At 39.6% G+C, this 20,720-nt stretch overlaps 1 protein-coding gene across 2 annotated transcripts in view; it reads right to left on the reverse strand.

Moving 5' to 3' along the window:
- The window catches only part of Fhit (fragile histidine triad diadenosine triphosphatase), a 1,530,368-nt gene that overhangs the window by 960,966 nt on the left and 548,682 nt on the right, over window positions 1-20,720 (reverse strand). The gene's annotated exons all lie outside the window — the stretch shown is intronic.

Raw genomic sequence — 20,720 nt, forward strand, 5'->3', positions numbered from 1 at the left:
GTTTGGCTATTAATCTCAGCATATGTTTTGATACCCTGCTGGGTAGAGTCTTTCAGAGGCCCTCTGTGATAAGCTCCTGTCCTGTTCCCTGTTTTCTCCCTCTTCTGATGTCCACCTTGTTTTGCCTTTCTGAATGAAGATTGAGCATTTTACCAGGGTCCTCGAGAAGGGGCTTTTTAAGGTCTAATATGTTGGGGTTCAATAATGACAATCAGGGAATACTCTAAACATCACAGAGAGTTCTTAATGTATTGTGTCTAGAGGACAATAAACCATCTTGCTCAGAATGCCAAAAGATGACACCTAGGAAACAGTGGCCTTAGCTAGAGACAGCCAATGTTGCAATAAGGCAAAATGAACTCACTGTCTTGGGTTCCTTCTTTTCTTATTTCGCAAACCCTGCACTACTGGCAGATATTTAATGAACAATGTAACCACCTTGTGATGCTGGGATGGTAAGGGTAAAAAGAGAAGTTATTTATGCATTTAATGACTAGCATTAAGTGAAGTAAACACTATTGCAAGTTTCTCCTTTTTCAAACTCTACTCAGAGACCATTCCTAAACTTTGGATCGCTCTTTTCCTTTATATTGACCCATCTTAGCAAAACTCTTCAGAAAGATTGCTCAGAATTCTTAGTACCTAGTGAGTGATCATGACATGACAATGAAAAGCTTTTCCGTCTCTCAACTCCAGTGCTGTGTTTTATATCTTTGTTGTCGACTCATCATTGCTATGGCTAGGAGTGTGTTAAGAGTGTGGCCATTTTCACTTGCACATTCTATAGCATGACTATGTAATTAACCACAGTGACTAAATTTAACATCCCGAAGTTATCTTCTCTAATTTGGATTTCTATAAGCTTTACTTTAGAACATGCAGAAACACCTTTTCTTTACTCCTCTGTCCCCACTCAAAGATTTCATCTTTATATAGTGTGTCAAAGATATCAACTAACATTTTTGAGTGTGCAATTTTTTTTAAATAAGGAAAAACACTTATTTTCAGCTACAAACAAAAGTTATAGCAATGCTGAACCTGGGACCATTAATTGCTCCTTGAAGATGTAACCATCTCAGCATCAGGTAGGGAAATGTACAAGTAACAAATCATTGTCACAGGAACATGAGCTTTTGTCATTGTCATGTTTGCTTTCACTAAGGCTATCACTCTACAGGGCTTCAGCTTCTGGCCCAGTGTTGCTTCATTTTCACCTGAAGAAGTTCATATTTGTCTCTTTTATATTTGTTTAGGGGTAACAGATTTTTTCAGGCTTTGTTGACCTGGAAAATCTTCATTTCTTCATCACATTTGAGGAATACCTTTTACCAGTTACAGGTTTGTTTGTTGAGGCTTTTCTTTTAGCATTTTGAGTGCATCAGCCTATTACCATCTGGGCTTTAAAGTTCTGGTGATAAATCCATTCAGTCACTTGTTTCTGTTGATTTAGTGACTGTTCTTCTAAGGCTAGTGAGATGGATCAGTGGGTAAAGGTACTGGTTGCCATGCCTAATGACCTGAGTTTGATCCTATGATCCACAGGGAAGGAAAGGACCAACTTCTGCAAGCTGTCCTCTGGCTTCCTTCATGACCACCTCCACTGTCCCCAAACAGATGTAAAGAATAAATGTAATTAAGATTGCCCCTTTTAGTTTCTGGTAATATGGTATAATGTGTTTCAGTGTGGGTCTCTTTGAATTCATATTACATGAATAAGATGGCTTTTTGGACTTTCACGTTCCTGTCTTTAATCAAATTTGGGGAGTTGTCATTATTTAATAAAACATTATCTCTGCTCTTTCCATTTTTCTTCCTCTAGAAGAATCTGTATTGGAATATTGTATGGTTTTCCACAGGTCACCAATTCTTTTCCAGTTGCTTTGTTCCTCAGTTTCCTTTGTCTTACTTCAAGTTCAATAAACCTTTCTTCTTTGTCTTCAAATCTACATTTGAGTATTTCTAGTGAACTTTTTATTTTAGTCATTAAGCTTTTTTATCTCCAGAATGTTTATGGCCCTTTATCTCTTTGTTCGGACTTTATATTTCATTTTTCATATACATTTTTTTTTCTGATTTTTCTCCACACAGCCTCCTTTAGTTCTCTTTAAATTATTGTTTTGGAGCATTTGCTTAGTAGATCCATCACTAGGTCTTTCTCAGTGACAATATCTGAAGATTAACTCTTTCTCTTGGATGGCTCATACTTTCCTGTGTCTTTCTATATTTTGATGTTTATTGATGATGATGATGAAACTGGGTATTTAAATCCAATCATATAATACTGCTGAAAAAGCATATCCCCCCATACTCATATTGTCTGAGTGTTTGACATTTGATTGTTTGGGTTGATACATGAAGGATCTGTGCTGAGGATCAGCCTGAGACAGGAACCTAAGGTCTTCTTAGGTCTTCTCTGCACCTATAACTTTCCCTGTGAATGATGCTTAGCATTCTCATCTCCTCTTTTCATGTGGTTTTCCAATGGCCTAGCTTTGAATGTCTCCCTGTCCAGAGGAGAAGAAGGAAAGTACAGAGGAGGGGATGCCGCCTTTTTAAACCTACTTGACGTTGCTTTAGCCAGAAATTGTCACAATTTGGGCAGGAGCAATAACAGTGGCCAAGACTTCCATCATGAGAACTTATCAGACATCAGAACCTAGGCCTTGACTTTTCGAGGCAAGTGTTCTTTCTCCTTATCCGACCTTCACAGTATGCACGCTACTGAAAACTGCACAAGGCTGCCTGACAGTGGGCCAGGAATTGAAGAATGCACAGCTGGTACTATGCCAGGAGGTGAACTTGAATGAACTCAACAGCAGCTTACAGCGAAGGCCTTACATTTTACAACCTGTGGGCATAATGTTATTGTGTAATTCAAATGCTCATTTCTGTACTTCCTCTCCCCCATATCTGTCTGCAGTTCTTGTTCTGAGAGTGTGTCTCAATGTTGTCTAAACACTGATCCACAATTGTTCCCTGATATGCCAATAAAGCAGCTTACAGCTAATCACTGAGCAGATGAGAGCATAAGGCTGGACTTTCTGCCAGCCAGAGGAGGAGTTAGAAGAGGAAGTAGGGGATTCATCCACAGAAGGGGTTCAAGAGACATCAGGAGAGAAGGAGCTGGAGCAGGAAAGCTACAAAGTGCAAGTATCCCTGAGGTGTATGCTGGGAGGAAATCAAATTAGCTTAGGGGGGTAAGAAGAGAGTTAATACTGCTCAGGACTGTGCTGTGACACTTGTTAAAATATTATAGTAGATTCTCAGTTATTTGGGTGATTGCCGGGTTAAGAGAGAAACTAAGAGGAAAAGCCAGTTTTATAAAAATAACCTTAACAACAACCCTGAAGTAGTCTGCAGAGTTCCCAAATATTTATGTTAAACTTATCTTTTGCTTATTTTTGAATTAAGCTGCTTAGTGTTTTATTCTCGTTTTAAGAGTTCTGCAATCTCAGAATCAGAGAGCTGGCTCAGCAGTTAAAAGCGGTATCCACACAAGCCTGATGATGAAAATTGGGACACTAAAACTCACGTGAAAAGATGCATGTGGTGGTCTCATAAGGTGATCTGAACTCATAACGAGAGACAGAAGAATGGCTTAGAAGTTCAAAAGCCAGACAGCTGATAGTACACCAGGTACCAGCCAGAACAACACGAGAGAGACCATGATACAACAAGGTCTAAGTTGACAGTATAACCCCCAAAGCTGTCCTCCAACCTACACACACACAGACACACATGCATGCACATATACGCACTCATACACACATACCCGTGTGCATGCTCACACGCATGCACATGGACCCATGCATGCTCACGCACACACGTACACTTATGTGTACAGGCACCCACATTCACACATACACAAACACATATGTACAGAATATTGACATGATTTAAGAAGAGTTCTCTCTACATCCCTGCCCGTGGCTTAGAACTTCTCTTAGCGTCTGTTCCTCTTACGCTTGTCCATGGACTTTTGCCAGATCAGAGTCTTAATTTCTTACCTCAGTTTTTTTTTCTTTAATGAGCCATGAAGTTTGTATTAAATCTACTAATTCTTTGCCTTTTACTTTGGTTCCCAGATTTTCTCTCCTATGTTTAACTTTCTCGAATTTTTAGAACTTTACATTTACATTTAAGTCGGTGACTCATATTTTTAGTTATCTTTGACATTAGATGAGAAGGTTACATCACTTTCCCTCCCATACAAGGAAGTCTAAAGTTTTAGTACCATTTTTGAAAAGCTGAATTCATTGAGTTGATTTTTAACCTTTGTAAAATAATGCCAGTAATAATAATAATGTAGAAATAATAACGGTTTGATCGTATCTTCCCACCTATCCATTCATTTCTAGACTGATTTATGTTCAGTTTTGTATGTTTCTCTGCCAAAACCACATTGGCCCAATTACTATACCTATACCGTATGCATTCATATGCATGGAGATATTCCTCACACGTCCAGTATTACAGTGAGGTGGAGAATTTCCTCACACTTCCAGTATTACCGTGTGGTGGTTTGAGTAGGAGCGGTCCTCAGAGACTCAGGTATTTGAGTGTTTGGCCCATAGGGAATGGAAGTATTAGGAGATATAGCCTTCTGAGATGAAGTGTGTCACTGTATGGGTGGGCTTTGAGGTTTCATAGTCTCAAGCTACACCCAGTGTGGCACTCAGTCTCCTTCTGCTCCTTGCAGATCAAGATGTAGAACTCTCAGCTCCTTCTTCTGCACCATGTCTGCCTGCGTGCCTCCATGTTTCCCACCATGACAACAATGGACTAGACCTCTGAAACTGTAAGCCAGCCCCAATTAAATGCTTTTCTGTATAAGTGTTGCTGTGGTCATGATGTTTCTTCACAGCAATAGAAACTCTAACTAAAACATGTAGTTTCTGTGCATTTCCAATGATTTACACTAAGTTTGATAAGATTTTATTAGGAAATAAATTAGATCAGAGCCCACTGTGGGAAGAACAGGTGGCTTCCCTATGTGGAAACTGCCAGGGCACATTGATCTTATATTTAAAATTATATTTAATTTTTTGTGACATGTGCTCATAAATATTGCATCTGTTTGTAAAGGGCGCACCTAAGTGTGTTATTTACTTTAAAACTATAGTAAATGAGATCATATTTTCAATTTTGGTTCCTGCATGTTCATTGTTAACACATAAAAATAAAATTAATTTTGTGCACATCCTGTATCCTGGAGTCATTATTCAGTTCTAGGAGACTTTGTTACAGTTGTTCAAGATTATGAGGTATTTTTTAAGTGGATAACCGTGTCATCTGCAAATATAATTTCCTTCTGACCTGAATGGCTTCTATTTCCTTAGCTTGTCTATTGTTGTGGCTAGAACTCTCAGTATTATGTCAAACTGAGTCAATGGGACCGAACATACTTGACTCTTCCCAGTCTTAAAAATGTTCTTTATCAAATCAAGGTGATTCTCACCTATTTCTGTTTCTCAGAGTTTTCAATGTGAATGAAAGTTGGATTGTGTCCAGTGTTTTTTAAAGAAGCATATAGCTTTTCTTCTTTAGTTTATTGATATGGTTTAATACTTATATTTATTTTAAATTATTGAACTTCATGTGTTTAGAATAAATGCCAGTGGGTCAAGGTAAGCAAGTATTTACACTGTATTACATTCAACATTATTAATATTTTATAGAGAATTTCAGTCAAAGTCATAAGTACAGAGGAGGTATCTCTTTCTTCATCCTCTATTTTCCTTTCTCATTCTTTTCCTTATTTTTTTTTATTCCTTTCTACTTTCTGATACTTTTTCCTCTTCCTTCTTCTGTGCTCTGAATAGTTTTGGAATCAGAGAAACACTGCAATTGAAAAGGTGAAATTGACAATTCTTCAAACTGTCACTTATGTGCATGTCCAAGAAGTCATCTATTCCTAGAGAGATTTTATGGAGATTTGTTGTTGTTGTTTATTGAGTTTGGAACTTTGTTTTTAATTGTTGTTTTTTTAGAAATGGAACTTTGCTATGCTGCTCAGGCTGTCCCAAACCCTTGAGCTCAAGGCATTCTGCTGTCTGAGCCTCTGGAGAAACATAGGCTGTGTTCAATATCAGTCTAGCCTGTAGAGCCTTTTACCTATTGCTTCAGTTTATTCATAGGTCGTGGGGACGGAAGGTTTTCCCTCCTATTTGGCTGTGTTTAGGTTGCATTACAGTACTCAAAGAATTGGTCAATTCCTTCTGGGTTGTTAGATATATGAGTGTAAAATCCTCATATTATTTCCTTGGGATTGCTATTTGTTTTGTGGTACTTGAGTTGTAACCCAGGACTTTATACATATGAAGGAAATGCTCTCACAGAGACGCAACCTAGTTCCTCACCTCATTTTTAATAAGTGCAGAATTTAAATTTGTGTTCTTTATTTTAATCTTTGCCATTGGTAGTTTGGTTTTGCTAAACTGGCTAATAGCTTATAAATGTAATAATTATTAAAAGAATCTGCCACTTTCATTTTTAATTTTATTGACTTCTTTTTTTAAATTATTCTTTATTCACTTTGTATCCCCCCATAAGCCCCTCCCTCATCCCCTCCTGATCCCACCCTTCCCTCCCCTTCTTCATGCATGCCCCTCCCCAAGGCCACTGATAGGGGAGGTCCTCCTCTCCTTCCTTCTGATCTTAGTCTATCAGATCTCATCAGGAGTGGCTGCATTGTCTTCTTCTGTGGCCTGGTAAGGCTGCTCCCCCCTCAGGAGGAGGTGATCAAAGAACAGGCCAATCAGATTATGTCAGAGGCAGTCCCTCTTCCCATTACTATGTAACCCACTTGGACACTAAACTGCCATGGGCTACATCTGTGCAGGGGTTCTAGGTTATCTCCATGCATGGTACTTGGTTGGAGTATGAGTCTCTGGGAAGTTCCCTGTGTTCAAATTTTCTGATTCTGTTGCTCTCCTTGTGGAGTTCCTGTCCTCTCCAGATCTTACTATTTGCCACTTCATACATAAGATTCTATGCACTCTGCCTGATAGTTGGCCATAAGGCTCAGCATCTGCTTTGATAGTCTGCAGGGCAGAGCCTTTCAGAGGCCCTCTGTGGCAGGTTCCTAGCTTGTTTCCTGTTTTCTTCTTTTTCTGATGTCCTTCTTCTTTGCCTTTTGGGATGGGGATTGAGCATTTTAGTCAGGGTCTTCTCTCTTGATTAGTTTCTTTAGATGTACAGATTTTAGTAGGTTTATCCTATATTACATGTCTATATGAGTGAGTATATACCGTGTGTGTCTTTCTGCTTCTGGGACAGCTCACTCAGGATGATCCTTTCCAGGTCCCATCCTTTACTTGCAAGTTTCATGATTTTCTTATTTTTCATTGCTGAGTAATATTCCATTGTGTAGATGTACCACAATTTCTGCATCCATTCTTCAGTTGAGGGGCATCTCGGCTGTTTCCAGCTTCTGGCTATTACAAATAAAGCTGCTACAAACATGGTTGAGCAAATGTCCTTATTGTGTACTTGAGCTTCTTTTGGATATATGCCTCGGAGTGGTATGGCTGGATCTTGAGGAAGCACTATTCCTAGTTTTCTGGGAAAGTGCCAAATTGATTTTCAGAGTGGTTGTACAAGTTTACATTCCCACCAGGAGTGGAGAAGGGTTCCCCTTTCTCCACAACCTCTCCAGCATGTGTTGTTACTTGAGTTTTTCATCTTGGCCATTCTGATGGGTATAAAGTGAAATCTCAGGGTCGTTTTGATTCTTATTTTTATTTTTTCCCTTACTATCAACTTGTTTTTGGTTTCCTTTCCTTTCCTTTTCTTTCTTTCTTTTTTGTTAACTTCTTAAAGTAGGAGGTTGGGTTAGTAAATTCAGCCTTCCTTCACTTCTAAATCTGGGATCTATTGGCATCAACCTGTCACTGCCCCTGGACTTGCATCCTACAATTTCTGATTTGTTGTTTTTGTGTTTATATAGTTTTATGTATTAAAAATTATGTATTTATATAGTTTTATGTATTATAGTTTTGTTTTTAATTCTAAGTCCTTGACCTATTGCTCATTTAGAAGTATGTTGATTAATTTTTTGTCTACAGCTCTTCTGTTAAGATATTAATTTCTCGTTAAATTTTACTATGTTCTAACAACATTTTCTTTGTAGTTCCATCTTTTAAATTTGATATACTCAATTGTTTGAATGTTTAATTGGAGCTTAAAATAGAGTGCCATTATTAAAGGGAATGTGTTGTACATCTGTTTGTCTGTTATATACAATTGGCTGCCTGCGTGTGTGTGTGTGTGTGTGTGTGTGTGCGTGTGTGTGTGTGTGTGTGTGCGTGTATGTGTGTGCATGCACTAAGGCTTTAACCTAGAGTCTTGTACCTGCAATGCAAGCACTCCATCTCACATCTTACATCATCCACACCCTTTTTACTTTTTGGGACAAGATCTCAAGCTCAAGCTGGCCTGAAACTTACTATACAACCCAGACAAACCTTGAACCTGCACTCTTCCTGCCTCATCCTTCTGAGTAGATTAGATGACAGGCCTGTGCCAAAAGCCTGGCTGATACAAATATATCCTTGTTAATTTTCTTCATAGGAGTTATATATGCTGCTAAATGGAGGCACTGAAATAGGCAAATTGTCCCTGAAACTGTTTTTTTTTTGTTGTTGTTGTTGTTTGCTTTTGTTTTGTTTTTCCTCTTTCATCTTCCTTCTCCAGCTCTGTCAGTTGTTGCTGAAATTTTAGTCTCCTCTTTGGTGTGCATGTATTTCATTCTTTTGACCATTAAATAATGTCCTTTGTTTCTAGTTATTCTCTTTGCTCTTAAATCTACTTTTCTCAGATAACAACATACTTGTTTCTGGACATGGTGATGAACACCTGTAACCCCAACACTTGGAAGGTGAAGACAGAGAGCCTGGGAGTTCAAGGTTATCTTCAGCTACATTTCAAGGGTGAGCTTAGCTTGGACAACCTAAGACCTTGTTTCAAAAAGCAGATGTGTATATGAGTGTGTGTGTGTGTGTAATTTGTTTATCTTAATGTGTACTAGTGTATGGCTTCCATATAGGTTTATATTATGTGAATGCCGGGTAACCATGCAGGTCAGAGGAGGGTGTTGGATTTGATGGAACCAGATGTGCAGACTGTTTTGAGCTGAGTACTTAGAATTGAAGCTGGATCCTTTGCAAGAACAAGAAGTGGTATTAACCACTGACTGTCTTTCACTCATATTTATATATAATTTTGAGACAGGTTAGCTCTATGTAGCTCTGGCTGTCTTAGAATCCACTGTGTAGACTTAACTCGGAGATCTGCTTCTGCCGCTAGTGCCTGCACCACCTTACCTAGCACATTTACAGTATTTTAACTGTTTCCTATAACACTTAACTATTTTTGACCTTATGCTTGTACAGAGGCAACATTTAAAACGCCATGAGAACTTCTCATTGTGTGCTTTACAGAACCTTAGGCATGTTGTCTCCTGAGGTTATACCATGACAAAAGGCACAGCGGTGATGAGAGTTGTTGCTGGCAGGATGTAATCCAGATCCACAGTATTCAGCCCTGCATCTGGACACAAGAGGAACAGTGAGAACCTTGCTCAGTATCAGTCTCTGGAATTGGAATGTGCTCCCTCAGTCATCATTTTCCTCTGGCCATCACAATCAGCCTTCTGCTCCTAGCAGATTGGAGAATGTAATCCTGGTACATGCTTTTCCAGCTCGATTATCCTTGCCTATATCCTTAAATTCACCACAGCATGCCATGCCAAATCACATGTAAAACTCTGTCTTTCTCTTTCTGTCTGTCTGTCTGTTTCTGTGTCTCTCTCTCACTCTGTGTGTGTCTGTGTGTATGTGTCTGTGTTTGTGTCTATGTGTCTGTCTGTCCCAGAATTAATTTTTTTTTTCAGAGACGGTAGGAAGCCAAGATGGTGTTAGATTTCCTCTTTGCAAAATAAAACCACTATAGTTTCAACAAGGATATATATATAAAGCAGCAGTACCGGTAACAAATGACATAGGATAATATTATAGGGGTAACTCATCTGATTGATGACTCACAGAAACATTGTCTAAAGATTGCTATACTAGCCAGCCTCAGGCAGAGAATGCAGTAGCACCTGAGGTCAGATCACTTAGGGTCAGTAGAATCACAGGCTAGTGCCAGAGTTCTTGGTCTTTCAAGATCCACAGCCATTGGCTCTCATATTTGTTGCTTCTACTCATCTCTCTCTTTTTTAAGTATTATTATTTTGACAAAAAGAAGATTTAGTTACTAATGAAATCAAATCCACTACTTTTTTCTCTTATGGTCTTTTCTTTTGGCCTCTATGCTAACAAAGCTTACTCTACTTGAGATAAATACTCATTTCTATTCTGTGTTTCTAGTGATTGATTTTATACATTTATTTATTGCTTTAATCCAGCTGGAATTAATTTTAGCATATGGTATGAGAGAGTATAATTTTTTCCAATGCTAATGCATTTTTGATAAGCAGAAAACAACATTTCTAGAGTAGAAAACTTAGCCTAGATATACTGTGCTGACTGTTGGAAGGCAGGAAAAGAGTAAAGAGGGTATTTTTCTCATCTGATTTTTTTTTTTTGAGCCTTGAGGCGATTTCCCTTATTTCTCACTGTCTGCTCTTTTCTGTATGGTAAGGTCACAGATATCATCCACTGTGTCCCAAGGGTAAGGTAATTGCTTAAGCCCATCATGGCCCCTGAACACGTTCTGCGGAGAGGATTTTCCATTACTGGTTACATGGCAGACACAGGGCTCCCCGGGAGAATATGAGCAGAGGAAATAGAACTTCAGAAAACATGAAATGAGCTGTGGGTTTTCCCATTTGGTGGAGATCGTCTCCGAAGAAGAAAGAGCCCCAGTATTTATAATGAGTAGACAGAAGCTCCCAGGTACCAATGCTCTCATCAAACATTCTGTGTTTAATTTAACACCATTGGTCAGCACTGGTGTTTCTGAGTTCTGGATAACAGACAGAGGAAGCTGGATTAGGCAGAGAAATTTATAGTCTTGTTCCAATTAATAAAAGGCCTTGACGGATTCTAGAAGCAAAACAGCCTCTTTATTGGTTGATTACTAACCTAGCTGAGAGCTGGAGGAAATCTGTACTTCTGGTGTCCTATTCCCACAAAGGTACCCACAAACACAGACTTATGTTCAAAATAAACCCTTTGCTCACCCTCAGCCATCCACTGTTCAGTGTGGACCAAGACTTCAGGGGAACTGCAGGATAGTAGGTAGCTGTCCTCACTAAGGTATACCGAGGACATCCTGTTACTGCCACGAAAGATCATGTGCTCTGGTGTCTAGGGAGTGAGAGGGTGGAGTAAGGATAGGCTGTACTCACAGAGCCCTGGAGCTACCACTTCTTTACCTTCCAAACCATATCTTCCAGAAACCTGAATGCAAGTGCAATCCAGGAACGACAGGAGTAGACAAAAGCATGCATTTTTAGGAATGGGAAATAAGTGTTCTCAGAGCATGTTTCCCTAACACACATATAACATGTCAGGAGGAAGAAAGAGGAGAGAAGGAGAGAGAGACATATAACAGCTATGCACACAGAGGCATATACACACACAAATGTATACACAGACACATACACTCATATACACAGATATAAACAGACATATACAAACAGAAACACATATACACATACACATAGATATATTCAAAGAGACACATACACATGGATATAACAGATGTACACACAGAGACATATACAGAACACATATCCACAAATATAAAAAAGGAGACATATTCACACACACATACTTTGCTTATTTTCTCTTTACAAAAACATGGAGAAGTCGTGGGCAGGGGAGTACTTTGTAACAAAGCCTGGAGTTATCTGAAAATTTCAACAGTCCAACTCACCAGCTTCCAGTACCATCACCACAACCAACCCTTGGCTCTCCTTTGTATTGGGGCAGTCACATGCACTTTTACAATACCAAGCTTGCCTCTCTTAAGAGTTGAAACTGTTCGTCAAGACTTTACTGAGCCCCGCCGCACTCACTACTGACATAGACCTTCAAGGACATCTCATCCACAGTAAACCCTCTGCATGCATTTTAAATTTCTGAATACTTAGGCAAAGGGAACTTCTGGCAAACCAAACTCCCAGAACTGCCAAAGAAGGGAAGATTAAGCGCTGTTCCCTTTAGAACTAGAAGAGACAGGGCATTTAGGAATGTTCAAAGATTAGTCTTTCTCTTTAAACTTTTTTATATATTGATTTTTATCTTAAAACCAGAATACAGTATCAAGCTAGAACCTTCACAGGCCAGCAGTCTGAACCATGAGAGCGTTAATGCACCATTCTTTAATGATCACCTAAGAAAAGAGAAAGTGACTCCCAAGAAGCCACAAATGAAATACACTTAAAAGAAACAAACACGGTGCGTGGGGAGATGGTGCAGTCAGTAAAGAGTGTGCTCTACAGGTGAGGTCTGGGGAATGGGATTGTAAGATTTGAGAAGGTCACTAGCCAGCTGGCAGCACTGACCAGGAGCTGCAGGGTCAGGAGAAACCCTATCTCAAAAGCTAAGGTAGCGAGGCCACTGAGGAAGGCACCTGACTGCCACCTCTGCCTTCCACACATGAACACACCCATGTACAGACATGAGCATGCACATACAGAGAACCCCCCATCCTTCACCTCAACAAGCACGTGCTCACACACACATGCACATGAACACATACACACACAAATAATAAGCGAACATTTTAAAAGAAAGAGATCTGAATAGTCACTCAGGGTGCACAAAAGTGAGTTTAGAAGTATTAGCTGCTGTCTAAGTTACTGAGATGTTTCTACATTGGTCCTGCATCTATGTGACCAAAGAAATGTGTTTCTTTCCTTAGCCTTATCCTCCTTTCCTTAGAGGAAAACTTCACTTTGATTTCATTTTTTTACCATCAGTGTATGATAATCCATCAAAGATGTTGAGCTTAAACAACCACTTTTTAAAACAAGAAAACAAAGACGAATACATCTAATGGAGGGAGAAGTAACTTGGAAAGTTGGGTGGGTGAGTGGATGGTTGGGACTACCATCTTCTTGATCTTCCTTTAGTGTGTCTGCTCAGCATGCTACCTGCACTAGCAGGCTCGCATATGGAGGAGAGCATCTTAGCACAAATTCTCATTTAGAAAGCTCACAGTCTCGAAAAGGTGAGAAAGGAGGGCTCAAGGTTGCAGTGACCAGCTCAGGAGCATTGGTGGGGAGGGAGGGCTCAAGGCAAAGAAACTTAATAGAGACTTTCACCACATAGTTAGCCAGCAGCCTAATGTGGGTGTGCTCTACAGTGATAAGCCAGTTAGGTAAGATGAGAGAAGGGCTACAGTCATTCATGGAGAAGCTGCGAAGAACAGTAAGTTTTGTTCATTATCATTTTCCTCAGATTCTTACCTCTAACCTCTAAATGCAAGAGAGGAAACAGGAAGTGCCACCGGCATAAGTCTCCAGGCACACAGATGCAAGTGCCTTGAGCTGTTTTTGCTTTGTTTTCTGTTTTTAAGTTTTTTATCCCTTAGTTCTTTAGAGTCCCAAATGAGATACTATTTTCTTTCAAAGGCACTTGTCATGAAAGCAATAATATACACTTTTGGCTTGTAAAAATCTTAGTTGCTGAATCTCTTGTCTACTTTAGAATGAGGTTCTTTTCCATCTAGAATCTGTAACATGTTGAGCAATTAAGTAGAAAAAAGAGAGCACTCGTCACAGAATCACAAGGTACATTGTGTCATATCACCAGTCTATAAAATGTAGAATCAGCAAGTGTCAGCCTTGAAATTGATTGGCAAAGTAAAAAAAAAAAAGAATTTTCTGTGGGAAGTTATCCAAAATGCCATAAAAATTAGCAATATTCAGGGTCTTTTTTTCTGATTTATGAGTTGTAGGTAGCATAGATGGAGTCATCAACCGAGGGGAAGACAGGAAGGTTAGTGAAAAACAGAATTGCAACAGTTTCCGCACACTAGATTGCAAAGCATAATGCTCATAGTCTGAAGGATTTTCAAGTGTCCCTGACATGTCCCCCATGGATGACCAGCTGGTGGATGATGACAATCAACAAATGGTGCAAGAGCCCCTTTCCTTAAAAACAAAACTTGCCATTTGTTCACTTCTGCTCTTTCTTCATTCTCTCTCAGATACATCAGTTACACAGTAAACATTATTTAGCTTTCCATCTTTACAAAGTTTACATCACAGGCAATGTGAGTCCCAACTGTTGAACAATACAAAACAAACAAACAAAAACAAAAAACAAAACCCTGATTTGCAAACTTTCACCTGTCACAAAAGCTTAATGCAATAAAAGCAGCAGCAGCTGCCAATGTTTGTGCTGGACCTCCTCTCATTGACAATAAAATTTTCAACCCAAAATGACTCAATTGTCACAATTCCCAGCTGACTTCTGTTACTTCGGGATGCCACCCTAAAGAGAAGGTGGCAACCCAGAGGGAAACGGGCAGGGCATAAGAATCTCTCCAATTTTCACTTCATGAAGTCCTACTTGCTCTTGAAAGAGACTGATGGAGCTGCTGGTAATGAGTATGAATGCGACACATTCTCAGTCCGCCCAATCTGAGAAGGGCAGAAGAGGATTTCTTTCAAATTGAATATTATTCTGTCCCTCATAGATAAACAGCGAGACTGTTTTGATATCTCTCAATGTCATTGGTAAGTGCCCCTTCATTTTTGTCTGTTGATTGCTTAGCGCAAATTTACATCATATAGCAATAACATTTTGAGTCATTTTTGGTTGAAAATTTTATTGTATTTTCTCATGTCATTAAATATAATTTTTAAAGATTTTTCAAATGCTACCTTATGTACTATAATTTAATAATTGTTCAATTCACTGACAGACTATTTAGAGTATTTAATTATATTAACGTTTTGTAATACATGATTATAGCTTTTGTCTATATCTCTCTTTCCATGGGAAAGATTTCTAGAAATGAGATTACTAAATCAAGTCAGAATTTATGACAGCTTCTTTGTATCTGTTTTTATTATTAATTCTTTTGTAACTATATATACATATATGTATGCACACACACACACATCTCATGGGTGAGGCTGACCCGCATCAAGTGGCCAGCAGTGGCTTCACCACTGTGGACAGTGTCTCTCCACCCACACGCTCAGCTCCCCAGGGAGGGGTCAGAGCACACAGACTCGCCCCATTTATGCAGTGTTGACGGCCAAGCCTTTGGCAGGTCTTAGGCCAGCTTCCTCGCTTTAGGAGACGTTTGCCTACACATCTAGACGCTATTCACAGAGTGAAGTCTTCAACCTCAAGCTCTAGCTAATAAGCTCATTATCGCCAATAATGCCAGCTAGTTGAAAATGACATTTTGGCCTATTTAAAGTTTGTATACAACAGCAGTATATTTAACTTCTTTGTAAGTCATCTTGAAATCATTTCTACTGAACATATTTTTGGGATGTATCCCTGTTAAGGGTTGTTCTCTCATATTTTCGACTGCTTTCCCAAAACGAACACTTGTGTGAGTGTTTCGTGACCTATTTTTCTTCAAGTACTGGTGGATATCTGAGATTTCTAGAATTATGAGAAAATCTTGTGAAGCGTGCTCACATTATTTCCTGGGCAACATGAGCCAAGAAAATTTGAAGCCTTCTGTTTCTGGACCATCCTACTTGGCCCCGTGGATTAGAATTCCTATTTCTCTACAACCTCACCAACATCTGATTTCAATGATAAACAGGAAAATTTTCGTGATACTTAGTAAGCATAATCTGCAACATCATGCCAAGGTATTTGGGAAAGCAAACTGAGTGTCAACACCAGGGAGATGCCAGGCAGGGCTAACAGGACCCAGACTATCAGCGTGAGCCACAGCTGCCCCTGAGTGCTTGGATATGTTTCCACAGTTCTTTCATGTTGAGCTTTTCAATTAGTGTAGAGACCTCGAAAGAAATGTAGAAGGCCATCGTGAAAAGAATGCAAAACAAGCAAAAAAACACTGCCTAAAAAGTAAGGATTTACAACAACCAAGCTACGATATAATATGGTTTAGAATAATTTTAAATTCCAAAATAATGGTTTATTGCTCAATTGTGGACATGCTGTGTGCTTTTATTTATCTTTTATGAAATTATTGTGGATGGCTCCTGCAGTAACATAATACATAACTATTTTACCACTTAGAATAATAGAAAATTTGCTCCTGAAAATCACTTTTGGATAAAGTATTTGATCAATAGGAATAAATTATTAATATGAAACAAGAAGGGGCATAATTTTCTCCAATAAAATTCTTATATTTTTATTATATATATTTTTGCATTTTCTTATTCACTACCAGCAACCTTGCCATTAATAACTACTGTGACATGATTTCACCGAGGACAAAGCTACTGAGATTCAGGGGACTCTGAAGATGGCTGCCTATGACTGCTGTGACACAGTAACATACACGATGTCTTAAAGCAACAGAAATAGATTTCTTTGCTCTTCTGTGACCAGAAATACAAAGTCAAGATGTTGGCAGAGACCAGATTCTTCCAGAGTCTCCAGGACACATTCCTTCCTTGCTTCTTCCAAACCCTGGTGACCAGGGCATTCTTGGTTTAGGGTAATTATACTCTGGAGACTCCATGGTCACACCACCTTTTCCTTTTTCATGTATCCTGTACCCGCTCCCTCTCTTATATAGGAATACCTGTGCTAATATTTAAGGTCTTTGGCTAATCCAGTATGATTCATCTTCTTAAGATCATTCTTAAACACAAGGTCATGTTCACAAGTCCCAGAAAATTGATGTAGATAGTTGTGGTCAATTTTCAACCTAGCACTCTAGGTCAAGGTGACATAATGGGTCATGGTATAAACAAGTTCAGATATTGGTCTTACTGACTTCAGAGATCATAGCCCGCAGTATGTACTCTATTCTGTCAGGTAATGTTGCCTGACATCCATCTCTGTCCCTCCTCAAATCTCAGCATCACTTCGTCTTGAGGTCAGTATTCTAAGACACAAACTCCGGGCCCTTCCTGAAGAGCATGTGCAAAGGTTAAGCTGCCATTAGCAAATGCCACCATGTATTCTCAGATTTCTTCCTAATACCTAGTCAGGTTCCTAACTCCGGCACACAAAAGCGGCCTGCAAGGAAAATTTTTTTTCTTGTTATTTTGCTGTCTCAGAATTTCCCATCAGTCTTTAGTATAACAGAGGAAATCATGGCAAAGGCTGATGGGATTCTAAAATGAGTGCCCTAAAATATGCCATTTTGGCACACTATTCTGAGTTAAAAGCATTTGAGTTAAAAATAGAAGACTAAAGAAAAATACTCTAACTTTTCTCCCTTTTTTCTTAGAGGGAGAGTCGCCTTCCTTTAGCAAGAAACAAGAAGCATTGTGGTGATCAGGATGTGTGAAGGGACACATGTACAACCAAGCTCCTATGAAGCCAACCCTTCCTTGCTCCAAGTCCCACTCTAGCCAGCCCCCTGCCTTCATCTTCCTCGAAGGATTTCCTAACCTTTCTGCAGCTAATAAGTGGTCAGTTCTTGTTGCATTCTGAAAGATTGTGTTAAATACATTCTAATGCTGTTCTGTTGTTCACGGCTCTTAAATTAAGTGATTGTCAACCCTCTCCCCCAAAACTCTATGAGGTAAATTTTTGCCTCCTCTGCAGCATCATTCATGTTGCTGTTGTTTATTTTTTCTAGATTTTTAAAAAAAGTTTCATTTGTCTTATTTGTGAGAATGTTTTGCTTATTTATGCACAAATGCACTATGTATGTGAGTCTGGTGCTTTGGAGGTCAGAAAAGGATGTCTGATTTCCTGAAACTGTGATCCACATGTGGTGGCTAGGAACAGAACCCAGATCCTTGGCAAGAGCAGTAAGCTCTTTCAACCTTTGAGCCACCTCTCCAGCCACTGTTCAGACTGTCCATCTGCTCTAACTTAGGAATTAAAAAGAATGGGCAAAGGAAACCACCCTGAATCTTCTGGACTGGCCTGGGTGCTCCTTGAAAGAATAGTCAAACCAAGCTGATTGGGTCAAGAAAGTACTGGGCCTGATGTCCATAGAGAAGACACTGAGGTTCTCACCCGTTTGCCATACAGAACGCAAAGTCCTGCTCTGTTGCTTAAGTCACATTACTCCAAGCAACAAATTCCCTGCAATTCCACCTATTTATTGAGATTTATTTTTATGAATTACAGTTTATTCAATTTGTATCTCCCCTGTAGCTCCTTCCCTCCTCCCCTCCCAACCCCACCCTAGTTCCATCTTCCCCACCATGCCCCTACCCCAGTCAGCTGATAGGGGCAGTCCTCCTCCCCTTCCCTCTGATCCTAGTCTATCAGGTCTCATCAGGAGTGGCAGCATTGTCTTCCTCTGTGGCCTGGTCAGGCCACTCCCCTCTCAGGAGGAGGAATCAAAGAGCAGGCCAATCAGTTCCTGTCAGAGACAGTCCCTGTCCCCATTACTATGGAACCCACTTGGACACTGAACTGCCATGGGCTACATCTGTGCAGGGGTTCCAGGCCATCTCCAGGAGTGGTCCTTGGCTAGAGTATCAGTTTCAGAAAAGACCCCTGTGCCCAAACTTTTTGGATCTGTTGCTCTCCTTGTGGAGCTCCTGTCCTCTCCAGGTCTTACTATCTCCCCCTTCTTTCATAAGATTTCCCGCACTCTGCCCGAAGTTTGGGTAAGAGTCTCAGCATCTGCTTTGATACCCTGCAGGTTAGAACCTTTCAGAGGCCCTCTGTGGTAGGCTCCTGTACTGTTCCCTGTTTTCTCCCTCCTCCAATGTCCACCCTCTTTGCCTTTCTGAATGGGGATTGAGCATCTTAGCCAGAGTTCTCCTTCTTGTTTAGCTTCCTTAGGTGTTTAGATTTTAGTATGTTTATTCTATCTTATATGTCTAATATCCACTTATGAGTGAGTATATACCCTGTGTGTCTTTCTGCTTCTGGGATACCTCACTCAGGATGATCTTTTCTACTTCCCACCATTTGTCTGAAAATTTCATGATTTCCTTGTTTTTTAATTGCTGAATAATATTCTATTGTGTAGATGTACCACAATTTCTGTATTTATTCCTCAACTGAGGGGCATCTGGGTTGTTTCCAGCTTCTGGCTATTTCAAATAAAGCTGCTACAAACATGGTTGAGCAAATGTCCTTGTATACTTAGCATCTTTTGGATATTTGCCTAGGAGTGGTATAGCTGGATCTTGAGGAAGTGCTATTCCTAATTGTCTGAGAAAGCACCAGATTGATTTTCAAAGTGGTTGTACAAGTTTTCATTCCCATCAGCAGTGGAGGAGGGTTCCCCTTTCTTCACAACCTCTCCAGCATGTGTTATCACTTGAGTTTTTGATCTTAGTCGTTCTGATGGGCATAAAGTGAAATCTCAGGGTTGTTTTGATTTGCTTTTTCCTGATGACTAAGTACGCTGAACATTTCTTTAAGTGTTTTTTTGGCCATTTGATATTCCTCTATTGAGAATTCTCTGTTTAGCTCTGTACTCCATTTTTTAAATTGGATTACTTGATTTGTTGCTGTTTAACTTCTTGGGTTCTTTATATATTCTGGATATTAGCCGTCTGTCAGATATAGGATTGGTGAGGATCCTTTCCCAATCTGTAGGCTGTCGTTTTGTTTTGACGACAGTGTCCTTTGCTTTACAGATGCTTTTTAGTTTCATGAGACCCCATTTATTGATTGTTGCTCCTAGAGCCTGTGCTGTTGGTGTTCTGCTCAGGAAGTTGTCTCCTGTGCCAATGAGTTCAAGGCTCTTCCCCACTTCTTTTTCTAACAGGTTTAGTGTGTCTGGTTTTATGTTGAGGTCTTTGACCCACTTTAGTTTTATGCAGGGTGATAAGTGTGGATCTATTGGCATTTTTCTACATGTAGACATCCAGTTAGACCAGCACCATTTGTTGTTAAAGATGCTATCTTTTTTCCATTGCATGGTTTTGGCATCTTTGTCAAAAATCAGGTATCCATAAGTGTATGAGTTTATTTCTGGGTCTTCTATTCAATTCCATTGATCCACCATTCTGTTTCTATGCCAGTACTGTATTGCTCCATAGTACAGTTTGAGATCAGGAATGGAGATACCTCCAGAAGATCTTTTATTGTAGAGGATTGTTTTAGCAATTCTGGGTTTCTTGTTATTCCATATGAAGTTGAGAATTTTTCTTTCCAGGTCTGTAAAGAATTGTGTTGGTAATTTGATGGGAATTGCATTGAATCTGTAGATTGCTTTTGGTAAGATGGCCATTTTTACTATGTTAATCCTGCCAAGCCATGAGCATGGGAGATCTATCCATCTTCTCATATCTTTTTCTAATTCTTTCTTCAGAGACTTGAAATTTTTTTCATACAAGTCTTTGACTTGCTTGGTTAGGATCACACCAAGTTACTTTATGTTCCTTGTGGCTATTGTGAAGGGTGTTGTTTCCCTACTTTCTTTCTCAGTCCTTTTGTGTTTTGTATACAGGAGGGCTACTGAGTTTTTTGAGTTAATTTTGTATCCAGCCACTTTGCTGAAGGTGCTTATCAGCTGTAGGAGTTCTCTGGTCACCTATTCCTTTGTAAAGTCCACTAAGTGTTAGTATTTCATAGAAAATGCGGAACATCCTGTGATAGGCCCACCCACCAGCTCTCGTGCCGTTAAAGTCATCATTCAAGTTATTTTTTCACATACTACAAACTCCATAG

This window comes from Meriones unguiculatus, chromosome 9 (assembly GCF_030254825.1).
Source record: "Meriones unguiculatus strain TT.TT164.6M chromosome 9, Bangor_MerUng_6.1, whole genome shotgun sequence".
In the NCBI taxonomy this organism is placed as follows: Eukaryota; Metazoa; Chordata; class Mammalia; order Rodentia; family Muridae; genus Meriones; species Meriones unguiculatus.